This window comes from Microcaecilia unicolor, chromosome 1, assembly GCF_901765095.1.
Source record: "Microcaecilia unicolor chromosome 1, aMicUni1.1, whole genome shotgun sequence".
NCBI lineage: Eukaryota > Metazoa > Chordata > Amphibia > Gymnophiona > Siphonopidae > Microcaecilia > Microcaecilia unicolor.
The window spans coordinates 171,551,970-171,572,286 of record NC_044031.1 but is presented as its reverse complement, the minus strand read 5'-3'; positions in this window follow the sequence as shown (position 1 = coordinate 171,572,286).

The window sequence follows — 20,317 nt, the reverse complement described above, 5'->3', positions numbered from 1 at the left end:
AAGGAAGGACGGAGACTTCAGCTGGCGGGGGTTGGGGTCCCCCGCCAGCAAAGGGAAGTGAGGCATGACGGCAGAGTGACGGAAGGAAGGACGGAGACTTCGGCTGGCGGGCCAGCCCCCGCCAGCAAAGGGAGGTGAGGCGCGACGGCGGGAGGAGGGGGGGTTCAAAGTAGTTGGAGCTGTCTTCCGCGAGAGGGGGGGTTTAAAGTAGTCGGGAGGGGGGGCAGTGGTGGCGTCGTCGTCTTCGTCTTCAGCGGGGGGGGGGGGGGTCAGTGCCGCCGGGGGGGGGGGGGGCTAAAATGTGCCCCCTCTCCTCGGCTCTGGCCCCCCCTACCGTTGAAGTTCAGATACGCCCCTGGTTCTGAGCATTTCTAATTTGGTTGACAAGGGCCCCAGAGCCTACTTTCAAACAGGGCCAGACACTGTGAAATAATACAAAACGCTGCAAAAAGACACTTAAAACCTATACAGAAAACTTACCACACTGTAACAGCTCTAACCAACCTATGAAAAAACAGTGCTATATGTGAGCTTCTAGTGGTGGAAGAAGAAATTGCAACTTTGCTTATTTTTACTGTTTTTGTCTCTGCTGGGGTGGTTCAGGTTTTGAAGTGAGTTCACACCAGCTAGATGCTCACAAAGAGAATATTTGTGTTGGAATTAGTTACTTCTATTTCCCAATCCCAATAGTTAGTTGGTGGGAGGAAGTACAACAACTTTGATGTTTAAAAAACGGATTAAACTATAGAGATCTCTAAGTAAAACAATTCGCTAGTGAAAATTTCTTACATTAATATATAAACAGCTGTGTCAGCGTTATCACAAAATGTTTCAACAGTATCAGGCTCAAATCAATAACATTCTTTGTATCTCGCTTCACAGACAACTCTTCTGGGCTACCACTGGAATGTCAGCTATTAGATAAGTTTCAATGTTCCGTTCCTCACACCTCCTTTAGTTTCTCACTAACTATATAGAAATGACTCTGTTCTTAAATCTTGTTTTCTCTTCTCAGGCAAGGAACTTCAGAATCACCCAGACAAAACAGGATCCAGCCCACCAGGTAAGTATAGACTTGTGTCAGTTCTCTAAGGTGTGATTGTGTCAATCTTTGTACCCAATTTTTTGTCCCTTCCCACAAACACAGTCTCTGGTAGTTACTTGGCTTTGCCAGCTCAATGCCCTCTTGTGTTGGCTAGCTCTCCTTCCTCTGGATCCGGCATCCATCATCCTTTGTCCACATCTGCGATGCTCCACTCCTGTTGCACCTACTTCCTAACTGGATCAACCCAAAGAATGACCATTGCGGGACTGGAAGCGATTGCTCGATCAAGAGCATGATCGTGGTGGAAGAGAGATAGCGGACCCCGCTGGGGGGGGGGGGGGGGGGGGGAGATAATGCCAGACAAGCAGGGCTGCTTTAACCACCTATGGGGCCCTGGGCAAACTTTTTTAGATGAGCCCCCCTGGGCCATTGCCATATCTGCCTTATCCCCTTGCCAGTCAAGCAGCCTCCCCCTGCAACAAATGTGGCATAAAGGCATGGAGCCACTGTCTAGATCATGCTGCTGATGATTCTGCTGGTTCCACGCCTTAAAAATAGGATGTTCATATCAGAAGAAACAAGACTGGCAGAGCCATCAGCTGTGCATCCTAAACTGCAGCTCCATACCAATATAGCTTATGTATTTATTATTTAATTGATGAAAGCAGGGGGAGGGGGGAGCTGGACCACAATGCAGAATGCTAAGGGTGGTCCATCCCAAACAGTGAGATTTCCTCCTTGTGCATTTGGGGTATACATTTGGCACAGTGGTGAAGGGACTGAGGCCTGAGGAAGGGTTGCTGGCTACTTTTATTGCCAAGTAATGCTTCATGTTTTACTTTTTAACAATTTTATTAATGACTCAGTACAAACAATACAATATTCACAAGTCATATACAGAATACAACATGAAGAAATGAATGACCTATAATCATGACAAAAGTATTGGTCATCACATTTTCCCCCATTAACTCCCAACCTACCCTCCCCTACCCGCACCTCAGTGTCCCCTTCCCCAATCCTCCCTCCCTACCCTTCCTTACCCCTCTAAAGTTCTCCCCCCTCCCCCGTGCCTCCCCCCCCTTTCTCTTCCCCATTCCAGGCAGCAACATGTCTCTAAAAATCCATGGAGATTGACCTCTTTATTAACCAAGTCCCTTAGCTATCTTTGCTGGGTCCAGGCTTAGTCGATTTAGGATGGAACTTCGGGCCCTAGGGGCCAGAGTATTAATATACGGTTCCCATATTAGGTAGAATTTACGTTGTGTTTTAGGTTTGTAGTATGAATCTCTCAGCTCCAGTAGCAGCAGCGGGTGCCACCTATTGCGCCATTGCCAAAACGATGGTGCTTCCAATTGTATCCAGGTAACTAAAATGCATTTCTTCCCCACTATACACGCTTTATAGATTAGCAGATTATGGCAGACAGTACTTTTCCCCTTCAGCAGGTCGACCCCCAGAAGGGCCGTCTCCGGCGTCAATGTCACCCTCCGCCCCAGGATGTCCCCTAAGAACTTACGTGAATCTCCCTTCAACCAGTCTCCCAGGTGTCTTAACATACAGGCTCTATTATACCACCATAAATTCAAAATTCCAAAACCTCCTGTATTCCACCCATCCATCATACTTTCCATACTAATCTGCGGCCTTTTCCTATTCCAAAAAAATTTGGATAACAGGCCAATCAATTTATTCCAATCACCTTTAGTGAGGCATAGTGGCAAAGTCTGAAAGTAATAAAGCCATTTGGGAAAGATGATCATATTGAACAGTGATATTCTACCCAAGAGCGACACCGGCAGCCCTCCCCATCGTTGCAGAAGTAATTTGGTAACTGAAAACAACTAGTTAATGTTCAATTTATACAACCTCCTCGGATCACCCGGCAATTGTATACCTAGATATTTAAATACTTCTTCTGTTCGTTTCAATGGACAATTAAGCTGCGACCACTCTGCATCAGACATATATAAGGTCTGAGCCTCGGACTTATCTAAATTAAGACGAAAGCCTGAGTATTCCCCAAATTCTACGAATATCTCCAAGAGCACTGCCAGGGATGTCAGAGGCTCCTGCAATACCACCAATAAGTCATCTGCAAATGCTTCATATTTTAAACAATTATTTCACACACTTACCAACACTAAACCACACATACATCTATGGAAACAATTCAACTCTATAAAAAAAAAACCTGCAAGAGGCAGCATTTTATAATTTAAACCTGATCAGACAAAAGACTGCTATAAGACAACCACCGCAACACACACCAGATCCTGCAGCATGTTCTAAAACCCCATCTGATATAATAATTACATTTATACTAACATTTTGATGTAATCTCAATAAGGCCTACACACAATCTCTCCATTGCAAAACTATGCACAAACTTGTGCAAAAGCACACTCAGATATCATAACAGCACTAACTCCCAGGTCTCAAAGAGGAATAAATTTATCCATAAAAAGACAGCACTGTAAATATTACACCAAGACCTATAACTTCCATAGATCACCTATTGGGAAAAATAAAAAAAAATAAAGAATGGGACCGTTACATATCTCTACACAGAAACTATATGTTAGCAGAATACTACACCTTGGTCAAAAGCACAAAATACAGACAGCCCCTCAACAAATACGAAACAAGGGACCACACATCAGTAATAGAGATATGACAGCAAGAATAGTGAATTGTAACCTCATGAAATCAGACTCCGCATATACAGCAAACAAAAGAAATTGAAACTGAATTGGAAGCAGTGGCATACCTATCGGTGGGCCTGGGTGGGCACATGCCCACCCTGTCTGGCTCCCAAAACAGTTCAGAAGCAGCCACTTTGCTCCCCTCTTTCCCTTTCCTCTGCCCCTGGATCTAGCATTTGCTCCCTGCCTGTGGCCCGGCAAAACCCCCCTTCCCACTCTACTTGAGCATCTTCACCAATGGCAGCAGCGATGCACATCCACTGCCTCCACTGGCCCTGCAGGCTTCTTTGTGTTCATCCCATCCTCGCTGATATCACTTCCTGTTTCTTCTCTGGTGGGATGTGGCAGAGGGATGCCAGCAGCACCAGCACAGGCAGTGGATGTGTATTGCTGCTGCTGACATAAAGCGAGGGGAGGGGTTCAGAGAGGGGGAGTTTCCAGGCTGCCAGCAAGGGGAGGGAATGCCACATTTGTGGGGCAGAGGAGAGGGAGAGAGATGCAGGACAAAAAAGAGGGGGAGTTTTGGAAGGCACACCTAAAATAACAGGTCTGGCTATACCCCTGATTGCAAGATATCAGAAAGATGCACTTACAAAAACTGTCATTTTACAATTAATAAGAAATGCAAAATAAAATACTTTTTTCTACCTTTGTTGTTCGAATAATTAATTTTTCCATTCAATTTGGTCCTAGTATCTGTTTTCTATGTCTTGTGTCCATCTGACATTTCTTTTTTATCCATGTCCATCATCTTTCTTCTCTCTGCACCTCTATTTGTCCTGTACAGCATCTCCCTTTGGTGTTACTGTTCCTATGCTACCCCCAAGTTCACCATCTGCCCTCCTGGTGTCCCCATCTCTCCCCTTTTTCAATATTGCACCCCGAGTCCCAATCTCCACTCTTTTCTGACATTACCCCCCTGTGTCCCCATCTCCTTTCCCCTTTCCAGCATTATCCCCTGTGTGTCTCCATCTCCCCATCCCTATTTGTCCTGTCCAGCATCTCCCTTCGGAGTTACATGTCCCCATCTTCCTTCTTTTCCAGCATTGTCCCCATATCTCTATCTCCTCCCTTTTCGAGTAGTGTCTCTGTATGTCCCTATCTCCCCCGTTACCACCTTGTGTCTCTATCTCCCTTGCTTTCAGGCGTAACCCCCATGTCCCCATCTTCCCCCTTTTCCAGCATTGTCCCAATATCTCCCCTTTTCCAGTAGTGTCCCTCTGTATCCCCATCTCCCCCCTTTTCCAGCATCACCCTGTATCTCTATCTCACCCCATTTTCCAGTAATATCCCTCTGTGTCCTTATATCCCTCTTTCCAGCACTACCCACCTTGTGCCCCTCCCTTTCCAGCATAACCCTCCATGTCCCCATCTTTCCCCTTTTCCAGCATTGTCCCCCTATCTCCCCCTTTTCCAGAACAGCTTCTTTCTGTTACACAGTCCCTACCCTCTCTCTCTCCACCATTGACCCTCTGTATCCCCGTCCCTCCCTGCCCAGAATTTCTTTTATATCTCTTCCCATGTTCATCTTCTCCTCTGTCTCTTTCTGCGCTCCCACTCCACCTTGGTGGCTATATATCTCCCTGGTCTGCTCCCACAGGTCTCCCTTTTTCTTTCCCTTCTCCAGTCCTGTTTCTTTCTCCCTTCTCCGTGCCAGCCCGCACGAATCCTGCATCTTTCCCTCTCCCATCCCCGGGGTCCTCTGCAATTTCTCTCTGGCACTGAAGTCAGTCAGCCTTCTTCCAGCATCAGAACCTCTCTTCAGGCGTGTCCCACCTATGCAGAAAACAGGAAATTACATCAGAGTAGGTGGGACATGCCTGAAGAGATGTCCTGATGTTGGAAGAAGGCTGACTGACTTACACACTGGTGCCAGAGAGAAGTTGCACAGAGGACCCGGGATATGAGAGAGAGCGGGTAGAAGGAAGAGGGAAAGATGCAGGATTCGTGTTTGTGTGTGTGTGTGTGTGTGGGGGCATAGAGAAGGGAGAGATTGATACCACATAGGCGCCATTTTCCTTAAAAATCCATTTGGGGAAGTGACCACTCCCCTTGTGCCCCCACTAACTATGCTTCTGAATAAGACTAGGGGACACTCAATGAAATTATAATGAAATAACCAGCTATCGACCAGTAGCATCTATTCCACTCATGACCAAACTCATGGAAGGCATAGTGACGAAACAACTTACTGAATACCTGAATGAACACTCAATTCTACACAAGTCCCAATCAGGATTTTGGATGAATCACAGCACCGAAACTGTACTAGTGTCCGCAATGAACTCATTCAAACAAGCAATTGCGATTGGTAACAACATCCTCCTCCTGCAATTCGACATGTCCAGCACCTTTGACATGGTTAACCATGAAATACTAATACATATACTATAATACTTCGGAGTAGGAGGCACTGTTCTCAAATGGTTCAAAGGATTCCTGACCACAAGATCATACCAAGTAACAACGAACGTGGACAGATCACCACCATGGATCTGAGTGTGGAGTCCCCCAGGGATCCCCTCTCTCACCAACATTATTCAACCTAATGATGATATCTCTAGCCAAACTACTAGCCAATCAAAACCTCAACCCCTACATTTATGCAGATGACGACACAATTTACATCCCATTCAAACATGATCTAAATGAAATCACCAACGAGATCAACCAAAGCCATCAAATAATGCACACTTGGGCAGATGCATTCCAACTAAAACTTAACGCAGAAAAAACACAATGTCTTGTACTCACCTCACAACATAAAACAAAAACTTCAACACCATAATCACATCATACTGTTCCCTTCCGGTCTCACAAAACTTGAAAATTCTTGGAGTCACCATTGATCAAAACCTCAGTCTTGACACCCACGTGAAAAACACGACAAAAAAGATGTTCTACACTATTTGGAAACTTAAAAGAGTAAAACCTTTCTTCCCGAGATACATCTTCCGTACCTTGGTACAGTCAATGGTAATAAGTCATCTGGACTACTGCAATGCACTGTATGCCGGGTGCAAAGAACAGACAATCAAAAAAACTCCAAACTGCCCTGAATACAGCCGCCCGACTCATATTTGGAAAAACTAAATATGAAAGAGCAAAACCCCTAAGAGAGAAACTCCACTGGCTCGCACTTAAGGAACGCATTGCGTTCAAGATATGCACGATTGTACACAAAATCATTCATGCAGATGCCCCAATCTACATGCTAAACCTCGTGGACCTACCTCCCAGAAACGCCACAAGATCATCCCGCAAATTTCTCAACCTGCACTACTCCAGCTGCAAAGGACTTAAATACAAGCGGGTGCATACCACTACCTTCTCTTACAAGAGCACAAAGTTATGGAATGCATTACCTACAGACTTGAAAGCAATCAAAGAAACAACTATCTTTCGAAAATCTCTGAAAACATTCTTCTTCAACAAGGTCCACAACGAGAACCTATAACCTCACTAAGTCACCTCACCAACCCACTCAACTATGAACACCCACCTTCTATAACTACCCTAACAACTCTATTCCTTCTTCCCTCTTCCCATCCTTAATCGCTTCACATTACTAACTGTATCTGATATCCTGATCTGACAATGTTAACAAATCTATGTAAGCCAAATTGAGCCTGCAATTAGGTGGGGGAATGTGGGATACAAATGCAATAAATAATAATAAATAAATAATAATTACATGGCAATACTTTTAAAACAAATAGGAGGAAATATTTTTTTCACTCAATGAATAGTTAAGCTCTGGAACTGATTACCAGAGGATGTGATAACAAGAAGTTAACGTATCTGGGTTTAAAATAAGATTTGAACAATATCCTGGAGGAAAGGTCCATAGTCTGCTATTGAGAAAGAAACAGGGAAAGTCACTGCTGTCCCTGGGCTGTTGCTACTATTTGGGATTCTGCCAGGTACTTGTGACCTGGATTGGCCACTGTTGGAAGCAGGATACTAGGCTAGATGGACCATTGGTCTGCATCAGTATGGCTATTCTTATGCTCTTATGGGTGCCATATTGGATTACAAGCTCAGCTTCAGGAAATAGATTTCTTCTGTGGTAAGAGCCTGTTTTTCTTGCCTTGCATCAGTTGTATTCTATACAGTGTCAGCAAGGAAGCTCTGAGTACCTTGAATCACTCTTTTGTGATGATTCATTTATACTAATTTGTTTTATTATGGGTTTAAATTTACAGATTTGAAACATTTGCAGACTTGTTCAAGAGGTAGTTTACAGACAACTCTCTTTAGCTAAGAATGTGTCACCTCTCCTTGCCTCCAGACATCAGTTTACTGTATCTAACTGCTTCTTGTTTGCAAAGCCTTTTTTTAGGGACTCCCACCACATTTGGCAGTTCATCTCCTTCCATTACCTGCTTCTCGTTCTACTGGGTCATAGGACAGAAATCTCTGCCATCTTCCTGTACCAGCATATGCCTAGATGGAATCAACACATCAGTCAGCCTTTTTCATTGCTGCTCCAGCTCTCTGCAATTCCCTGCCTGCTTATTTACATGATGAGGCAAGGGTTAAGACTTTTTCCGAGAACACTTTTGGAAAGCCATTGGGCAGCATTGCCAGGCAGTGAAATTTTTCCATACCCCTTTTCCCTGTTATTTGCTATGCAATGTTCCCTTGCCTGTATATTCCCTGCATTGTTGGTTCACACGTTGTTTGTAATGTATCCCATTTAATTTATTTAGGTGCCCTTTTACTAAAACTTAGCAGGCATTAATGGAATTAGCGCAGGTTAAATGCTGTGCATCCTATTTTCTACTTATGGGTCACATGGCACACAGCGCATGTTACTGTCCATTAGCACAAGCTGATTTAGTAAAAGGGCCCCTTATATTTTGGGGTTTGTAAACTGCATTGCTGTACCAGATGAAAGGCACAAAAGAAACTAAGGGCTCCATTTACTAAGTTGTGCTAATTGTCAGTGTACACTAAACGCTAAGAAGCCCATTTTATTCCTATGGGTTTCTTAGCATTTAGCATGTGTTAAATCCGTTATTGCACCTTAGTAAATGGAGCCCTATCACCTACAGAGAACTAAATTTGTTAATTCTCATTGTACTTCGGCAATACTTCACCGCCCCCCTGCCCTCCTTTCCTGATATTCAAAAACTGACACAGCAACCAAACTTTATATTTGAGTTGCTTTATTGTATTGGAATTGCAATGATATTAACATTTGTACAAATGCACAAAAAAAAACATTTTTCCTCATCTAAGTATAAAGAGACATAAAAACCTGTTCTAATTCGGCATCTCATTGTCTGCTTGTAACAATAAATGTGTACACAATGCAACAGAAAAGCTTTACACAGAAAATTAAAGATGATAAATGCCACAGCAGCTATTTACACATGTACCAAAATGTCTCTCCCTCCGGTATGGGAAGGTGGGTTGCTTTACAGAATTAAACAAACAAAAATATAAAATTCAAAAACCATAAAAGTCAGGTACAATGGAAACTACTTCCAAACATAATGACAGCACCTTTTTTTCTGACTTTCCAAAATGAACCTTTAATCAGCACAGTGCTAAAGATTTTGCTTTATAATTCAGATTTTATTTTTGGTTCATTGTCTACAGGTAGGGCATTAACATCTAATGGGCAACAAAGATGACATTGCTCTAACCCTTCTTTCCCTGTAACCCAAGCATGAAAGTATGTGCAACAAGCCATCCCTTCAAGACCCTTTACAACTGTACCATGTTGTAGGATCCTGAAGATTCTAAGTGCTATAGAAACTCAAATAATTATTCTCCATAAGACTGAATATTCACATACATACAGAAGGATGCTGAACTGGCAAAAGTGACTCAAAGCTTCCCAGAAATGAATTTGCAGGGTTTTTTTTTTTTTTTGCCCCAATAGAAGTGATGTCCAGAAATATATAGAATTATAAGAAAATCAGGAAGTAATGCTGAACAATGACAACAAATCATATACATAATTTTCCACTAGATTAAAAACTCAAGCGTTCAGGCATTTATGTAAAAAATTGAGTTTGACCTACCTTTTTAACAATTTGTGGTACAATATTTTGTAAAGAATAGAAATATTAATACCAGCATCATGCTTGCCAGAGACATAAGATTGCACCAAATAATCATAAGTAAAAGATGTCTTACAAATGTGTTAGAAATAAGAGTTACTAACATATCAGGGAACGCTTTGAATAATTATATCATTTAGCCCACGCATGGAGATTGGTTTGCATATATGTTTTGCAGTTAATTTACCCTTGTCTCCAGCTTCTGCTGCTTATTTTTGCTAGGAGGCCAATGGACAAAGCTATGCAGATTTGCACAAATGTGTTATTGCGTGTTAACCTGGCAAATAGCATGTGCTGTTTTGTCATTTCAGTATGCAATAGTTTGTGTTTGCAAAACATCAGCACACAATCTGTGCAAGAATAGATTATAACTTGCCTAGGGCTCAAATTTAAAGAAGAGTAATACATTGTAAAATCCAAATCCAGGGAAGTGGTATAATTATACAAATTGGCTCACTATCCATGCAGGCACCGATAAAATTTACACAGTAATCGGTTCATATACACAATATCACAAGAATATCAATTGCATCTCTTGGAGATGCATTTTTAAAATTTTGTTTTGCAATAAACTGCATAGCAAAATACTGTACACAATTTAGCTCTGGGGCTTATTTGTATACCTGTAAATAGCATATGCTAAATGTGATTTAGCACACATACCTTGTAAATTCCACCCACAGGTTAGTATATCATTGCTCACACATTACTTCTAAAGCAATGGGTCACAATATTAGACAAAGACCAATTATTCAGGGGATGTAAAAAGATGGTTCGTACACCCTTTCCACATTACAGCTCTTAAATCAACTTAATAGTTGCTAAATAAGCTAAACGGTTACCTTTAAGGCCACCTTTTCAGGCAATAATCTCAAATGTTTCTAAAGGGAACAACTGTAACTGAATTAGGTCACCACTAATTGCACCGATACCTTCTATCATGGCAGAACTAAATGTAGTTCTTTTACCAGTTCCAATATGGCTTCTTTTGGGCATGTGCTGAACCAGGTTACCATTATCTTTCAAAGAAATGCACACCTAAGGCTTACCCAGGAAGAGCAGGTTAAAATGTTAATGTTATTTAATTTATTTATTTTAAGAGTCCTTGAGTTGGTTCTCCTTCCAGATGGCAATTTGGTTCTTAAGGAATTTTGTGGTGAAATCCCTCACAATTCTGTAAAGTTACTTAGCTTATTTTCCTTCCAACTGTTTACAATCTACCTGCAGGAAGGAGACACCATGTAGTGATTAAATTATAACAGTCAAAGAAAAACAGGTGCTGGCTGGCCCTTTCTTGTTCCTGTTCTCCAAGTACTCTTGATTTTTAAAAGGCAGAAAAATATAAAATCAATACAGAGCAGAATGTTTAAGTTGAAGAACTAGAGCTCTACATACTATGGAGTCAATGTTTTTTTTCCTGAGGTAATAGAGGTTTTATTGCTTTTGTTTCTTTTTGTCTTTAGACTTCTGTCATATGAGAGACACTCTAAGTAAATCAGAAGGAAGTTTTCAAAGTGGATTACCATTACGATGGAGAAATTAAGTCTTACCTGATAATTTTCTTTCCATTAATAATTCCAGTATTCCAGAACCTGTGGGATACTTGTGTCCATAAACCAGCAGGTGGAGATAGAGAACTGAAAACTGAGCTGATACATCTCTCCCTTGGCATCCAGTTCAGCTCCTCAGTATTTACATAGACAAACAGTAAAAATAAACTCAGAATAAACTCAACAACCTTAAGCAACTCACTAACCTAACACTAACCAGACGAGCAAACAATGTGTGTACCTCTCTCATCTCATGAAAAACTTGTAGAGAACAAGAGATATGCAGGAAGCACCATGCAAGGTCACAGTTGGTATCTGACCCATCACTTTGCACTGACTAAACTTCTCAGAAACCTCAGGCGGGCCTCTGGAATAGTAGAAAGGACTAATGGAAAGAAAATTGTCAGGTAAAACCTAATTTCTTATTCCATTATGTAGCTTCTCACTATCCAGAACCTGTGAGATGTTCAAAAGCAATCCCTAGAGTGAGTGGGATCCTGGTGCCACCACCATAAGGACTGAAGCCCGAAAACTGGCTTCCAAGCACCCTACAACATTCACCCTATAGTGCTTGGCAAAGGTAGGCAGTGTTGACTACATCACCACTTTGCAAATATCTGCTGGAGACAGTTTCTATCCAAGACGTTGCTGTATGCCTCATAGAATGATCCCGCAAGGCCTGAGGAGCTTGCTTCCACACAAGCAAATAATCTGACGTGATAGTCTCCTTCACCTATCTAGCAATATTGGGCTTGGAAGCTATAAGGCCAAATCTCTGCTTACCAAAAAGCAGAAACATTCTGTCCAATTTGCAAAACTCATTTGACTTCCAGATATCTAATAAGGACTCTACGCACATCGAGAAGCTTCAAGAAAGAATACTGAGCCTCTTGATCCTCCATGCAAAAAGACAGAAACCCACAGATTGGTTGAGATGAAATGCTGATACTACTTTCAGAAGAAAGGAAGGAACCATGCACAGGGAGACCCCCTGCCTCCGAAAAGCATAGAAAGAGAGCCTGAAGCTCTCAATCTCTACATAACCAATGCAACCCCCACAAAGGACGCTGTCTTTAGCTCGGACTAAATTAAGGCTCCACTCTGGACACACCATATGAAAGGGAAGTTGCAAGCAGCCTGCTCCCCGCAAGAATTGAATGATATCTGAATGAGCCACAAGAGATGTCTTCTGTAGTCAGCCACTGAAACAGGCCAAAGCTGCAACCTGAACTGTTAGAGAACCCATGCCAATCCTTTCTGGAGACCTGCCTGGAGAAATGCTAGGATGTGAGCAATTTGAGCAGAGAAAGGAGAAAGTTCACACTCAGGACACTAGCCCTTGAACATCCTCCACACCCTCGCAAACACCATGGATGTTAGCATTTCTGAGCCTGATGCTAGGTAGCAATGACCAAAGTAGAATAACCTTTTTGTCTCAACCGAGCCCTTTCAATGGCCAAGCTGTAAGACTAAAGGGGCACAGATCCTCCACGAGGACCAGACCTTGCTTCAGTAGGCCGTGTACCTGTGGAAGACAGAGAGGATCCCCATGTAGCAGTTGAATCAGGTCCGCATACCATGGCCTCCCGGGGTTATGAGAATTATTTGACCCTGGTGCAATGTGATCCTTTTCAATATACAGCCTACCATGGGCTGAGGAGGGAAGACATACAGTAGACATGTGTCCGGACAGGGCTGCAGAAGAGCATTGATCCCCCATCAAACTCAGTTCTTTCTAACTGCTGAAGAACTTGGGCACTTTGGCATTCCTTTTCATTGTCATCATGTCCAGAAGCAGAAAACCTCATCAGTCCACTATCAGCTGAAAACTCTGGCTGGATAGTTTCCATTATCCAAGATCCAAGAAGTGCCTGCTGAGAAAGTTCACCTCCACATTCAAGAACCCAGCAATGTGAGCTGCTGACAAGCAGAGATTTTTCTCCATGAGGGAGGCCACCCCCACCACCACTGGATGGCTGTGGGTTCCATTGCTGTCGTATTGTTGGAGCAAACTTGGACCGGGACCTCCCCAGAAAGGGAGTGAAGTCAAGGTATTCTGCACTGCCCTGCGCTCCAAGCAATTTATCGACCACTAAGACTCCTGTTCCATCCAGGTACCCTGTGCCATATTGAACTTGTAATGAGATCCCCAACCCGATTTTCTGGCGTCCGTTGTCACCACCTGCCATTGTATAATCAGAAGGAAGCTCTGATGGTGAAATTCCTGGGTGACAACCACCACTGCATATTCCGTCTGGCAACCAGCATCAAGGAAGATGAAGGTCATACTTCTCTGACACCCGAGACCAGTGGCTGAGATGAGACTCTTGTAATGGCCGCATATGAACCCTTGCTCATGGCACCTCTTCCTTTGCCGCTGTCATTGACCCCAGGACCTGGACATAGTCCTAGACCCTGGGCCAGCTTCAACCTCCTGCATTCTGTGAGGAAGATCCACTCCTTTGCTGTGTCCAATAGAACACCCAATACGCTAGCATTTGCAATGGCGTTAATCTGTTTTTCTCAAAATTGATCACCCAACCTGACTGCAGAAGATGAACAACTTTGTCCATCACTGCCACACTGTCCTAATAGGATGAATCATCAATGAGCCAGTTGATGAGATACAGGTGGACTCTGATTCCCTTGCCCCAAAGGAAAGCCATCACCACCACCATAACCTTGGTAAATGTTCTTAGTGCCATGGCGAGACCGAAGGGCAAAGCCCTGAACTGGAAGTAATGGCCCAGCACTGCAAAACTTAGAAACCTCTGATGCAGCGGCAATATGGGTATACTCAATACACCTCCTTTAGATTGAGGGCGGTGAGAAATTCTCCTGCTAGAACTGAGGCTATGACTGCGTGTTTCCGTGAGAATGTGCAACACTCTGAGACAGCGGTTTAGACCTTTGAGATCTAAGATCAGATGAAAGGTGCCTTTCTTCTTTGGGACGATGTAGTAGATGCAGTATCTACCTTGTCCTTGTTCAGCCTGGGGAACTGGAATAATGGCCCGGAGCACCAGCAAGGAATCTACAGTAGCCTGAGCATTGACCTCTTTGGTTCCCTTTCGATGAGGATACTTTAAGACCAGGTGAGAGAACTCCAACTTCTAACCTTCTGTAAGAATATCCAGAACCCTCTGGTCTGACGTGATTTTGGCCCACACCTCCAAAAATGCCTGAAGATATCCTTACACTGGAAGAAAAGAAGAGTAGACCAGCCTTGCATCATTGCAAAGCTCAGGATGCATTGGGCACTCTAGCTGAGAGGAGGACTTCCTGTACGCATGAAAGGAAGACTGGCATGCCTGAAAGTGGGACTTCTGACCATATTGCTGACGAGCAGGCTGACATTGTCTGCTTTCTCAAAATCAAGACCCCATGAAGACATACGACCAGAGGCTTTTGGCTTATCCCCTGACAACCACTGTAGCTTAGTTTTCGCTAGTTCTTTCACCAAGTTACTGAGATCTTCTCCAAATGACCATTTGCCCTGAAAGGGCAGTTTAATAGATGTGACTTTGATGCTGCATCTGCTGTCCAATGCTGCAACCAGAGTTGCTGATGTGCCATGACAACCAAATACATCTGTGGGCCGTAACTCGAAACATGCCATAAATAGCATCCACCAAGTAGGTCAATCTCTCTTCCAGCTGGGCGTTATGATACTCATCTTGTATTGTAGACTGCTGATGCCACTTCAGGCATGCTCTAGCCATAAATGAGCTGTACACTGTCACTTGAGGGGCCCTAAAAAGGCCACTTCAAAGGCTTGTTTCAGCAAGCCTAATTTCGTATCCTGTAGGTCTTTTAGGGCAATGCCTCTTTCCAACACCAAGGTGGTCTTGTTAGACATGTTAGACACTGCCATAACAAAGGAGTCCACCCTGGAAAGATGCAATTTCTCTTTCTCCTCCAGACCAACAGGTAGAGGTGAGCCATGGCTCTTCCCATTCTCAGCCCCGTGTCCATGAGACCCAATCTGTCATAATCAAGTCTTGAATGTCTGGATGCACTGGAAGAAAATAAAGATCCCAATGCATTTGAATTCTCTGTCAGGCTTTGAGGTTGTAAAATGGCAGCTGTGCTCCACACGTGACCAGTCAGAGGCTTTCCTCACTGCCAGTTGGCCCCAACAAAATGACATCCATTCCTGTACTCTACTATATCAAACTGCTCATCGACCCTGCTGGAGACCCCAATGTCCTTGGCATATTTGGAAGTTGAGCCAAATCTGAAGTCGTGCTGCCGCCATTTCTCCCAAGTCCCATGGGTCACCATTCACTCCAACTGGTACAAATGCAACACAATACCATCCCCCAAGCAGCGAGTCAGTATCTCTCTCCTGCACCAAGTAGAAATTGCAGCCCTCCAAGCAGCTCTGAGTCAAATTTTAGTTGCATATACCACTGCAGGCTGCTCCCCTCAAGCTCACAGTCTCCACAAGTCTTACCCCAGCTGAGAAAGAATCAGGACTGATACTCTGTCCCACATTCTCCAGTAGACCTCTTTCCTTTTTTTTTTTTAAGGCTCCACAGGAAATAGGGGAGAGGTGAAGGGAGGGATGAAGTAAATTTGTGGGGCACCAGAGAAAGGGATCCGAAGACCTGCAGATATGACTCTGCAGACTCAAGCCACCTGCAAAGCTCAACTGGGGACCAGTTGACCAACTGGACCAGGAGCAAATTACTCAGTGCTAGAGGCTGAAAATTTGTCCATCTACCTGCTGGAGATAAAAAAATACTGAGAAGCTGGACTGGATGCCAAGAGAGATATGTCTCAGCTCAGTTTTCTGTTCTCTATGTCCACCTGCTGGTTGATGGACACAACTATCCCACAGGTTGTGGAATAGTGGAAAGCTATGTAATCGAAGTGTTATTTTACAATTAACCCCAGTTATTACTAACTAGGTCTTGTTGCATAAAATATAACATGTCTTAATAGTAGCCCCTTAGAGGTCAAGCATTGATAACTATGCCTCTCATTCGTCAAACATAATATAGCCATGACAACCTCGGCAGCTTTGCTGCCACTGGGAAGAACAGTCAAAAAGTGCATCATAATGCATGACAGCCAGTATCCTTGTCGAAAGAGTACTCTATAGCTTAAATGCTGCATACACGCTTTGTTTTAAAAAGGAAATATGTCAGGTACTGGCTTTTCTCACACAGAAGTTGACAGCAAATACACTGCAAAATGACCAGAGGTTCACCTAGCATTCCCCAAAGCAACCACAGTAACAGCATACACATCATGTATCTCCTACAAAAATTCCACAAGAAAGGATTTAACAAGAAATAGTTGGCTAAGTGCAACCGTAGAGTATAAACACAATTGATAAAATATGAGATGAGAAAAAGTTCCAACTACTTTTATAGGCACAATGTAGGGTTTTTCTTCCCATATCAATTAAAATCTCTTGAACCTGTTTGATAATGTAATTCAGTACAGAGTAGCATTTCACCGACTTAAAGCTACCAAGAGCAGCTGTTTTGCAAAAGACAGACTGAGGATTCCGGTAAGGCAGTATAGTGCAATTTCCGCATAAGATTTAAAAGCAGCAAAGAATGGGAGGGGAAGGGGGCGTTGGATTCTTTCTCCTACAGAGTTTTGTATCTGCCATAAAAAAAAGATTTTTCCAGTTATGCTTCATTTTCCTTCTCTGTCTTTTTCATTGTGGTGACCTGCTCTTTTTTTTTTTTTTTTTTTTAATTTCAGAAAAGGTAATTTTCCAAGGTTTTTTTTATGGGGGTGAACAGCTTTTAAAAAAGCCCTGCTGAAAACTGTCCTTCCCTAAACTATATGTAATTGCCCAATGTGGGTTACTTTCAGCCAGATCAAAAAAGGGGCTAGAGAAAGGCTAAGATTAGGCCTGGAGAGGGAAAACATGTCAACAGTTTGCTTTTGGAAAAAAACTCCACATGAATTTTCCATAGGTCCATTCATACCTGCTACTCACTACTCCCTGTCATCCCTACCTGGTCAGGCAAATTTTCAAGTGGTTAGTGCAGCGGGCTTTGATCCTGGCAACCTGGGTTCAATTCCCACGGCAGCTCCTTTTGACCTTGGTCAAGTCACTTAACCCTCCATTGCCCCAAGTACAAAAGAAACTTTGATTTTTTGACCCCTAGGGACAGAGAAAGTACCTGCATATGTGTACTGCACTTTGTATATGTCTAGTAGCGCTATAGAAATGATTAGTAGTAGTAATAGGATTCCATAATGAGGTCTTTCTCTTTGAAAATGTGCTTGCAGCACCTGAAGGCATGCAAGCCTGTGTCCACTTAACTACTGCCCCCTTAATCAAAGAACACATCTTAAAATTTTTAAATGAAAAGGAAATAATTTTAATTTCTCAATAGTTCTGTTACTAAATAAAAACAAACAAAAAAAAACCTTTAAAAACAGCAGATGCTGCTTTTCCTTAACACAAAAATCAGAAGATTTCTCTATAATTTACCTAAGCATTTCACTCCATCAAGCGACGACTTGCCAGAGACCTTGAAAGTTTAAGACACACACGTGCAAATACTCACACAGCTGAATAAATTTACGCTGCACTTAGAATGAAGAGATTCCATACAAGAATACTGTATCAGATGGAATGTGTGTTAAAATAACATTTATTAATAAATACTTTATAAAGTTTGCTGTGAATTTTTAAAATTCATGATTCCTATTTAATTTTCACTTTGGTCCTTTTGAGTTTAACTCCATAAATTCAATACATACATTTAATACAAGCAAATCAGCTCAGAAGTGCACTCTATCCTATCTAGAAAGCTGCGTTAAAGCAAAGTATAGTTGCATAGGAAGGAATCCCTCCCAAAAGTGGGTCCGTCACGTGATGTAATCATGGTCATTAACACGCTACAATTTCCTGTGAAATCTGAAAATAGCTTCTTGCAGGCTCAACACCGACATTTTACTGAAAAGCATATAGATTTGTATCCTGAAGAGAATTTTAGGAGTCTACTTTGATCATCATTCAGTTCTGCTATCTTTAAATTTATAGGGTAACACAATAATGGCACCAGGGATGCACAAAAAAGATCAAAGTCAGGTACAAGCTAGGCATGTTTCAGCCTGGTTGTATTATGAAAGGAAACTTCTGTGGTTTACGGAAATGTTTTGAAAACCCAATGTAGACGCACAGGAATTCACAGTAGATCTACTCATCTTAGGAAATCCAGTCTGCCTTGGATTCTCTGAAGATCTGCTAAAACATTTGGTGTTAAGTGCAAGTTTTCCTTTCAAAATTATTTATTGAACTGGTTTGATGAACAAGAGAGTTTCTCTTGGGTACATCAACTTAGGTAATAAAACTCTCAAAGAATGTACACATCCTAACCTACACTACTTTGTCCTCTACAGAAAAGTGCCATAAAAAAGCCCTGCATAACGATACTGGCGGGTACAGTGAACATGAAGCACAGGTCATAAATATTTTTGTTATGTTTTTTTAGTGTAACAAATATTAGTGTTGTGCATCAAATCATCCTGAGCACATGTGAACCTCTGTGCAGTTACCAGGAAATGCTCAAAATGAATGTATGCATAGACTTCCGTTTTGCTAATGACACCAGGGATTTTATGCAATGACATTTACATTTGCTCTTGACCACACATCAATGCCCCAGGTTAATTTATATGCATATTTTATAAAGTAATGTGCATAAATGCTATCCCACCTCTGGGATGATTCTGCTCAGTCCTAGTGAAGTGGAAATGGGCTGCACAGACATACTTTTATGTGCATATTGGACAACAAAATTTAGAAATGCTTATTTCTGCACATAAAGTGCTGCTTTATTTGCTAAAATGGCTTTTGAAACTTGCCCTCTAAATGAACATCCTGGGATTTTCTGCTATGTGCCACCTCTCTTCATGAGTAAGCACATACTCAGGAGGAAAAGGCCTGACAATTTTTGCAATAGACACACCATCAGAAAAAGCCTACGGTGAACAGGGCCTCAAACATTAAAACGTGTTGTGGAGAACAAGCTGGTTGACTCTTTGTAACCCTTCTGTACCTAGATGTCTCCAAAGAAACGCAATAAAGAACAGCTCTTTGTGAAAGGGAAGCACATGAAGATTGTAAGATCTTCCTGAACTGCACTGAAGTGTTTAGTTGGATTACTGGATGTGGTTGGTCCTTTCAGTGGCATGCTCTTTGTAGTTTTGATGTATGACATGTTGCTTTGGCCTGTGAACCCTTGTGTTAACAGGGATGGCAAGCGTCTGACATCACTAATGATTCCATCTATAGACCAATAGTATAAATATGAGATAAGCAATGCTCATTAAACACCGGACAGCTTACAGTTAGGCCCTTTGGCCAATATATACGGCTAGCTTGCCTACTTAGCATAAAAAACATATTCGGAGCTGTTTAAAGCACATATGTCAAGCTGTCAAGCCACTGAATTAACAAACTTCAGACGAGTCCCTCACCGTATGGGCTTTCAGCTTTGGAGTTAGAGATTTCCACTGAAGAAAACTAAATCAAAGCAAGAGCAAAGAGAGGCAAGGGCCAATCATATGCTACATACATTTGGTCACCTTCAGATATTCTAGCTTTATTTAGTATCCTGTTCAAGTGAAAACAAATAGAGGGATGGGTCCCTGTTAAATGTCATTACCACTATTTTGAGAGCTACATGAAGACTGAAACTCTTGACAAACTGGGGCTCCTGAGACAGGCTCTACATTTAAAGCTGTGTTTAAAGAAAGTTTCAGTTGATATAGTACAGATCAGCAAAATCCATTCTGATGCTAACACTGGGATTGAAAAACAGGATAATAGATTCAGTATTAAAGATGCTTCAAAACAGCATGTCTTTGTACAATATAGGGAAAATGTTTTGCTTTCTTGGTTCACAGACCATATAAACAAGGTCAGGAATTATACTACAAAAGATGCTTTTTAACTGTATTTTG